At 33.9% G+C, this 9483-nt stretch overlaps 1 protein-coding gene across 1 annotated transcript in view; it reads right to left on the reverse strand.

Moving 5' to 3' along the window:
- The window catches only part of LOC147068090 (netrin receptor UNC5B-like), a 272153-nt gene extending 263133 nt beyond the window's left edge, over positions 1–9020 (reverse strand). The window contains exon 1 of the mRNA XM_085953344.1: positions 8693–9020. The gene's annotated coding sequence lies outside the window, so the exon portion shown is untranslated. The remainder of the gene's footprint in view (positions 1–8692) is intronic.
- Between the last annotated feature and the right edge of the window lie 463 nt (positions 9021–9483).

Below are 9483 nucleotides of genomic sequence, written 5' to 3' on the forward strand. Positions count from 1 at the left end.
TCACTGTGAGCGTTGTATCGGAAAGAGACGGCCGTTTAGCATTGAGATCAAAAAAATTCTCTCTTGAAAATTATCGATCACCTAATATCTTCGTTTTGAGAGCGATTAAGCACTACGTACCAGTTGAAAAACAATCTGTACAGAAAGCCACACGTCACCACTTTTATAACATTATGCTATCGAGATAAAATAATGATTTGTGGTTGATACGTTGAACGTGATTCCCAACCTTTTTTGTATGGCAGAACGCCTGAGAAATTTCGAAAAATCTCGGAGAACCCCCACATATTAACTTAAGGTCCAGAAAAGCAAATGACTAAAATCATGCGTAAAAAAGTAGGCAGTGCAGGCATAAGCAAAATGCTGACCTTAAACACACTCGCCTTAAACGCCCCTTACTATGTTTAGTCTCAAATTTTGTGCACATGTTAAATAGATATTGTTAAATATGAGCTATTCAATGGATAGGTATATTCTAACTATTACATAATACTTATTAGCGCCGCATGCGGAGTAGTGTAGCAGTAATTAATGTAACATTAGACTAATGGTACGTTTACATCTGACACTTATACCGTTATACTTATTTTATGTGTCTGACATAAAAATTCACTTACTGTTTACACCTGCATGGATCTGACATAAAATGTTCGTATACTTCTCGTTGAAATAAAGTCTCGACACTTTATTCAATGGCAACATTTGGAATAAATATATGCGGTGTTTACATATGGTATTGTAACTTATTCGGACACTTATTTCGTATACTTCTCAAAAACGTTATGTCAGTTGTCAATATGGGAATGTTAAAAAAGAAAGCAGCGAGTGTTATTATTTTCTATCTTTCTATAAGTCTTTTGGCAACAAAAAGGAGGAAAAAATGGTCTAGATGGATGCGGGAATGGATTCAGCGACGAGAAGAACTAGGTGCCTTCCGTTTAATGTCAGAGTTTAAAATCGAAGATCCAACTCAATTTGTGAACTTTAGTTTGCAAGATTGGACCTTTTGCCAAAAAACAAGACACACAATTCAGAAATGCGTAGAAGAACGATTAACAGTAACATTGCGATATCTAGCACTTGATCGTCATTTCATATTCAATATAATATTATCGTACCTAATACGAGTGCAGGTGTGGGCCAAAATGAATTAGGTAATACCATTTGAAGCGCATTTTTTCTTCACAGAGTGCATCAGAATTAATCGTATGTGCCGAGAACAAGCGATAGGTATTTTATTTTCGAACAAAATCCATAGAACACGGCACATCCGATTTATTTCTCATTGTCTATGATTTTTGACAGATCGCTACAGTACATTTATTAACGTAAACGTTGGGCATACATTCATGGTGTACCTATGATAATTGATTGTCCGTTGTTTTAGAAATATACATAGGTATGCAATTCACTAGGTACCTGTCAAACTACGAATAATGTGTCAGGTACTTGACATAAAAGTAGACGGTGGTCCAACTTCGGTGATATATCGCTCCAAGTTCGAACTTGTCGAATACGCGGTGTTTACATTTGCGTATATAAGTAGATTGAATAAGTGGTAGGTGAGAGTCGACACACGCAAAATAAGTGGCAGATACAAATATACTTACTGTTTACACTTAAGTGAATATGGTGTCATACATAAATATGACGATATTAGTGTCAAATGTAAACGTACCATAAAGAGTGTTAGTTTCGAGCGCCTTGACAAAATTAAAATACGCAGAGCGTATTAGGTGGCGACATTCACTACTGAATTCCTTCATTCCTAAGCTGTTTTTTGTCTTTTTTCCATCTCAAGTAAAAACTTCAGAAATACTAATTATGACACTGCATCTAAACAAGCTATATTTTATCAACATTTTTTGCAACCTTTCCCAACCTGTAGCAGAACCCCAGGGTTCCGTGGAATATCGGTTGGGAATCACTGAATGGCGTATCATTTCAACTGATTTAACAAAAACTAGCATTGACGCAATTACGCTCTTTTTAGTGTTTTTCCAAAGTTGGCCTTTAGTATTATTTTGTAATGTAATATTGATTACTAAATTCAGAATCACTTAGTAGGTACCTAAGTAATGTTTTTTTTAATACTTAAGCCTATGAATCTGTCCTCGTAATCTATAATTGCCCGAATACGAACGTGGGCACATATGTATAATAAGGTTACATGTAAATTGTACGTATTACATTCCGCCGTAGCACAGTTTACCGTGAGCTGTCTTACCGGAAAGAGGTTCCCATATAGCATTGAGATTTTTTTTAAATACATGTTGTTCGTGAAGTATTGCAGACTGTACTGTTCCAATTTTATTAGATTCAATAAGAACAATAATTTGATATTGATTGGTATCAAATGTTTGATAATAACACTGTCATTATGACCAGATATTTGAAATGTACGAATTGATACGAGAACCTAGCAGAATTTTATATAAATATATACTATATGATTGTATTTCTAATTTACTTATCTTCTATCATTCCCTTGTATCCCGGTGGTTTTTATTATGTATTTTTTAGTTATTTATTTAGAGATAGGGATTTGATTTCAATAATATACGGTCATCTATTTCCGATGCAACATCTTTAAAACGAGTATTTTCCGACTAACTTTCTTCAAGGCATGCTTGCCTTTCATTCTCTTGAAGCTCGTAGGTCACTTCTACTCTCAAAGCATTTTTCCTTGCTGTCACGTGGTATAGTTTCCAATCCCGATATTCTAGAAAATTTGAATTTTTATGCACCCATCAATTACATGCGTGGTCACAGCCATGACCTATTTCGGGTGAAAGCTGTTTCCTCATTTCAGGCTCACCAGGCACCAATAGTAAGGGCTGTGCGGCTGGTCAATTCTAGATAGATATTTTAAGCGATGCATTATATATTATATTCTTTTTTTAAATTCTATTTTTGTCCGGTGGTTGTTTGTCCGGTACAAATCTCGCAATCGATTTTTAACTGACTTCCCGACTAGCTGGACATTTGAAACTTTTAGAATATATCAGAACACGATGCCAATGCATTTTTTAATACTTTTAGCCATCTTTAAGTAGAATTGATTTCCTTTTCAGTTAATTCTGTTTTGTAAGAAAATTTATTTCGGAAGAAATCCGTAAAAAGTAAAACTATTATTGGTTGCTAAGTGGGTCCTAGCAACTAAATTATTAATATTAATGCATACGTGCTTTACTATGGAAATCAATATGACATTTCAGTATTATTTCTATCAAGCACAAATTTTTTGATCGTTTAAGCTAGTCAAGTCAAGTTTATATGATTCAATGAAAAACGTTGTATATAAAAACTTCTTTTTATCTTGTAATTATTATTGTTTAATTTGTATTATTTTTGAATTGTTGTTTTTTTATTTTATTTCTTTTGTATAAAACTATGTTTCGCTTTGTTTTTTTATCTACCTTGTTTTTTCTCTAACTGATTACTACTTGTACTTTTTATTCTAAATGTCATGTTGTGAACGTGCTGAATTAATAATCTGTTATGCACTCATCGTGTCTTTTTTAAATAAATAAATAAAAACTGTGTTACGGCCAACTACATAACATGTACAAATTTCCGGATGCGATGCATAGTTAGTATAGCTACATAAAATTGACAATAATTAAAAGTCACTGTTACTAATGAATTTAATCCACATTTCAATACAACAAGATTAAGTGTTTAAAACTATGTCCTAGGGGTGAATAAGAAAGATTAAATGGCGTGAGATCACGTTTAATACAAAGTAAGTTTTATATAGTAATAAAAAACAGCAGCAACTAGGTAGATACTTATTTAACGTTATGCTTCAAAGAGCAATCTCAATAACTTGTTTGAACAAATTTGAGAGTCACGACCAACAAACCGTTCAACCTTAGTATTAAAAGATGAATCCCAGTGATATGAAATCTGTATTCGTATATTTTATTCACATGCATGCTATGTGACAGGATTGCGAATGTGGTATTTTTACATACGAATAGATGAGCAATTCTTTATAGGCGTTATCCAATATTTTTGAACCGGGCTTTATCCACTACCTATACAATAACGATCCGCTTCTACATACTAATATAAAGTTTAGTCTTGTCGGAATATTATTTTGTAAAACTTTATAAAATTTAATAAATGAAATACACAAATCCATGTAGGCAAAAATCTTAGATAAACAAATCCATGCTTAGAGTATGACGTATCTAAAATAAATTATTGTTGGGAAGTAAATAGGTATAGGTACACAAAAAGGTTGAACTAGTAACTAGTTGATTTCGGCCTTATTGGGTAATATAAATTATTTGTACATAAGAAGAACATGGCAGCCTGATATTGACGGCTTGTTTGCTGTGGCTTATGATGGTTCATTACAATATATCAAAAAATCTTTTGTAGCCGTTACACACTGGATCAATGCAAGGCAATATTATTTAATCTCAACCGTTTTGACAAATAAATCATATACGTACTGGTACTAGTAAAAGTGTGACAATTCATATGTTTTAAACTACAATGCTAAATAACTTATCTAATTTAATCATTAACCTTAGTAACTTTTTTCATTTTCTCTTTCATAGCTTCCATTGCCACACAAGGGTTAAAGACACATTCCGCTGCAATTTGTAGAAAATTTACGTTAAACTGCGGTCGTTTTTGCTCGACAGCGCAGATCTACCCCAGTCGCACATTGAAAATCGTCTCGACTGGGATAATAGTCATAAATCAAAACTGAGCGCAACGTGCAACTTTCTTATGTGCGTATAGCCAGGCCGTGCGAGGACAGTGACGTCACTCGGCAAGCTAAAATAAATGACGAAGTGCGACATTTCGGGATTATATTACCTGCGCTGCATGTCGGGTGAAAATAGTTGCATGTGCCTCCAGATGTTTTTTTCAAACTAAAATGTTTTATTCCAGCAGTGTGCGAAGGTCCATAAGGCTGCAGACACACGGCATTGCAGTGAAAGCGCGTCGACGCAGGTCTTATTTGATTCCAATTTCATCCGATTTGAATCACCAATTGGATAAAAGAAATCTAATTGGTGAATCTAATCGGATGAAATTGGAATCAAATAAGACCTGCGTCGACGCACGTCTACTGCAATGCCGTGTGTCTGCAGCCTAAGATAACGTGTGTGTTGTGAATAACGATGACGTCACATCGACGTATCCGACACGTTGCAGACGGACGAGTTTAGATATGAGAACCGGCTTATTATAGCGCTATGCGTCTTGGCCCCAAAATGGTTTCTATTCAAGATCTTGGGTAAATACATATATAGGTAGGTGCGTACCTATAATACAAACAAAAAGTCATTTTAGTACTTATCTATAACTATAACAGTCATTAGGAAAGTACAATGCTATATAGTTAATGTATGAATGCTGAAAAAATAGACGCAGTGACTCTCTTTGAAATTAAATTCTCATTGTAATACGTACCTACCTAATTACAGTTCTTGCTCGGGGGTCTTAAGGTTGACAAGTCATTATTAATTTAATTAGCCTTTGAAGATAAATCTACAAATAACGGCTATAGTAAGGAGGAAAACCATTTACCGAGTAGGTAAGTACGTACATACGACTATCCGTATAATTGAACAATTGATCAATCTCAATTAAAGCGAATTAAGTAATCAAGAAATGAGAATTTCTCACTCGAATTCTCGAGCCGGCGAAGTCTTACTAATAATTCCGATAAACTCAATTCGCCTAAGCATCTTTCCTACGGATTAAGAGAACAATGATTACGCAATTATTTTCACGGTTGAAGAATTGTGTAATTAATTAATCATTATACACATTTTATATATTAGTATATATATTATATACTTACCTAAATAATATTATATAAATACTTAGTCATTTCGTGGGACTATTATTTACGCTTTACAAATCAGGTTGGTAGGTAGGCGTCGTACCTAGGACTTCTAGATACTATTTTTTTAAGCTTTTTTTATCCATAGGTATATATGCATGTATTTTTTAATGTGATGGACGGACCAGGTTAACTAAATCTAGCATGTACCATTAACTTACTACTACTTAAGGCGATACTTCAGTGAAACGGCAAATAATTTTCAGCTATAGGCGCGACGAAATTTTGGACTTGCTGGCAGTCTGAGAGCGAACGTCGAGGTGTCAATACGTCAATTTGTTTCGTGATGGTGACGGGGGGTATTAATTCTTAAATCGTGTAAAGATGACTAAAACGTTACCCATTTGCGTTAAAAAGAAAACATGTCAATGAATATATTATTATTGTTACTAATATAACAATAAACAGAACGTTAAATGGACGCATGTTGGATTTATATGAGTAATTATATTACGGTCGGCATGCGTCATTTGCACCCGCGACCCGCAATCCGCGCATCGCCTAGCCACGATCTTTTTAGACCATGCCTCAATTGAGGTATAGCCTTGAAGCTTCCCGCGGCTTGGACCGCGGACCACCGTACTTTCCGGGTACATTCCCCATACTTAGACACTTTTGAGTCTAGCTATGAACACCTGGCCTAAAGCTATGACGACGGGTGCTCATCTATGAGTTATTGCAAACTGTCGCATCCACAAGTGGTTATCGAGTGCGTGTCGCCTAATGGTCAGTATCATTAGTGTCCGTTTGTATCGTCCGTGCTGTCATGCTTGTTGTCTTAATATTACAGAAAATATTGGATGCCTCGGATGGTTTCACCAATAATTAATGAGTTCAGCTGATACAAGCATTGCGTGTCGTAGAATTACAAGAGGGGAGGGGTCAACCCGTTGAGAAGACTATTCGACGGTGATGCTCAGCCATCAAATCCCGAAGGAGAAGATGTAATATTCTATTCACCTCAATAATTTGTATTCTTTCGTTCCTGGGAGAGGGGGTCCGTACCCGTACGATATAAAATAGGTATAGTACGCCCAAAATACTATAATTTTGAAAATCGTACTATAATTTTATATAAAAGTACTATAATTCTGCATTTGCCATTTCGCAATCGAGTGGTCTTCGAAAATTTGGAAATCTGCGGCCCGCGGCGGCGAAATATTTTTCCCAAAAAAAACAAGCCGACCGTGAAAATTTGGGAACCTGCGGCCCGCGACGAAATATTTTTCCTAAAAAAAACAAACCGACCCTGAAAATTTGGGAACCTGCGGCCCGCGACGAAATATTTTTCCTAAAAAAAACGAGCCGACCATGAAAATTTGGGAACCTGCGGCCCGCGGCGAAATATTTTTCCTAATAAAAACGAGCCGACTATGAAAAATTGGGAAAATTTTCATTTTCAACAGATGACAACGCGTACTATATTTTATCTCCAAATACTATAATTTTGGAGGCTCTGTACTATAATTCCACTTTTAAAATATGGCAACACTGGTTCGCGCCTGAAGGGAAACTTAATACTACTAGTGACCTCTAGTGACAGAGTACGAAGGATGCAATTTAATTGATAACTTACATTTCAAAGAACTTAAATAAAAACTACATAAAAAATCCTTAAAAAGAATTATATAAGCACGTACTTAAATATGTAAGTATATTTTAAAAATTCAACGATACATGAATTAGGTACAATTTGAGAAAATGGTATAAAATAATCATTCGTTAAACAAAATAATTTTAAGTAGGTACCCACTGTTTATTATCTACCTATCTATATATTATTTTATTGTTATTTTTATCATTACAGTGTATATAGTTTAATTAGTTCTCTCGGATGTACCGGTAAAATTATTAACTACCTAGGTAGGTATCCAATTTGTTTCAATGAAGCCAAGTAGTGAGCTAATTAAAAAAAAAATATTTTTCTAGAATTCCTGGAATCCTTTTTATTTATATCGAAACGAGCTTTGGTGTGGTCACTATAAATTACCCGTTAACTAATAATATTATGTACTAGACACCTTGTGCACTTTTTTCCAATAATTATGTATTATTTATTCTGATTAATACATTGGACAGACGCGCCCACCGCGTAACGATTATGTGGCCATTCGATATAATTAGTATTTAAATGTGGTAATTACAAAGTAATTATCTAGTCAGCAGTCAATGTGGTCAACCCGGCTCAGAGTGGTATATTAATAAAATAATAATAAATTAAATTGCCTACGCAACTTTAAAAAAAGCTTTGTTTTTTAAAAATAAAAATAGAAAAATAGGTAGGTACTACATTAGACTTTATGTTACTAAGTATATCCTATTAGAATCTTTCGGGCCAGAATTTTAACCTGCAGAGTGATAAAAGGTATACTAGATATTTTACATTGATTTTATTTAAATAATTAATGAGATCTGTTCTTATATTATGTATCACCGTGTATGTTTATTTTGTTTTCTTCTATGTCGGCTTAAGTAGGTAACCTATCTTACCTATACAAATGTATAATTAAGTACCTACCAATATATTATTTATATATAAGTTAGAAACCATATAAACATGGAAATTAAACTACAATTGGTGATTTTATAAAACTAATCATCAAAAATAATACCCATTGTGAATATAACAACAACTTGGATTGACCGAACTAAAAGACCACAGGAACAGTGTATGTATTTACATCAAACTTGCAATTTTTGAATTAGGTGACATATTAGTATATTACATTACCTACGCATAGTATAGACACATTTTTAGTGAACATGTGGAGTTTTCAATGTGAATTAAAAATAAATAAAAACAAAATTCTATTTGCTTACCAAGAATTGATATATTATTTTAATCCATCTGCTGGTAGCAAACTGTCAATAAATAATAATATTATTGTTTATGTCAGTTTGAAGTTTGTGTAACCAACTTGTAAGTAAACACTGCAATAGTTAGACATTTATATTTTTCTATATATTGACTTCACTTTTCACTCACAAACTTTATTAGTCAGTACATAACAAAAATCTATGTCTATTTTACAACCACGTGTTGGAATTTAATATTCATCAAAAGCAACGTAAAACTTTACGATAATTTGACATGAGAGCTTTTCACGGATTTTTGCTACACATACACACGACTAGAGCGCCGGCACGCAACTGAGTAAAATAAATTCCGAGTGCATTTCAAAATTCATCTTTGTACGCCTGCGCCGCTCAACCTGTCTGGGGTAAAGTTGATAAGGCTATACATGCCGGTGTTGCCAACTCTCATCGACAACAATATGTCAGCAGAGAAAAACGCTAGATTTCCTGATACGTCGATGATAAAATTAATATGAAGAAAGGTTTTCAGAAGACAAACCAAAAATGGAATTGAAATAAAATTGAAAACAATCCTCTTAACACTTTCAGCCCCGATAAGTTTTTAAAAATGTAACCTTCTGCCGGGACAAATTTGAGTTAAATTGGTTTTTTATAGTAAATAATGTTATCTTAGTTTATTGGGTTAGTTTTATATCTGTTTAGCTATTATAGAGAAAATTTCTTGTTGAGAAAATGTTCCTATTCATGACCTTTTGTGACCTTTTTTTAAAAAAACTTTAGAACTATCACTAGAT

This window comes from Rhyacophila brunnea, unplaced genomic scaffold, assembly GCF_057557595.1.
Source record: "Rhyacophila brunnea isolate RB1 unplaced genomic scaffold, BYU_Rbru_1.0 scaffold_3, whole genome shotgun sequence".
NCBI classification, from domain to species: Eukaryota; Metazoa; Arthropoda; class Insecta; order Trichoptera; family Rhyacophilidae; genus Rhyacophila; species Rhyacophila brunnea.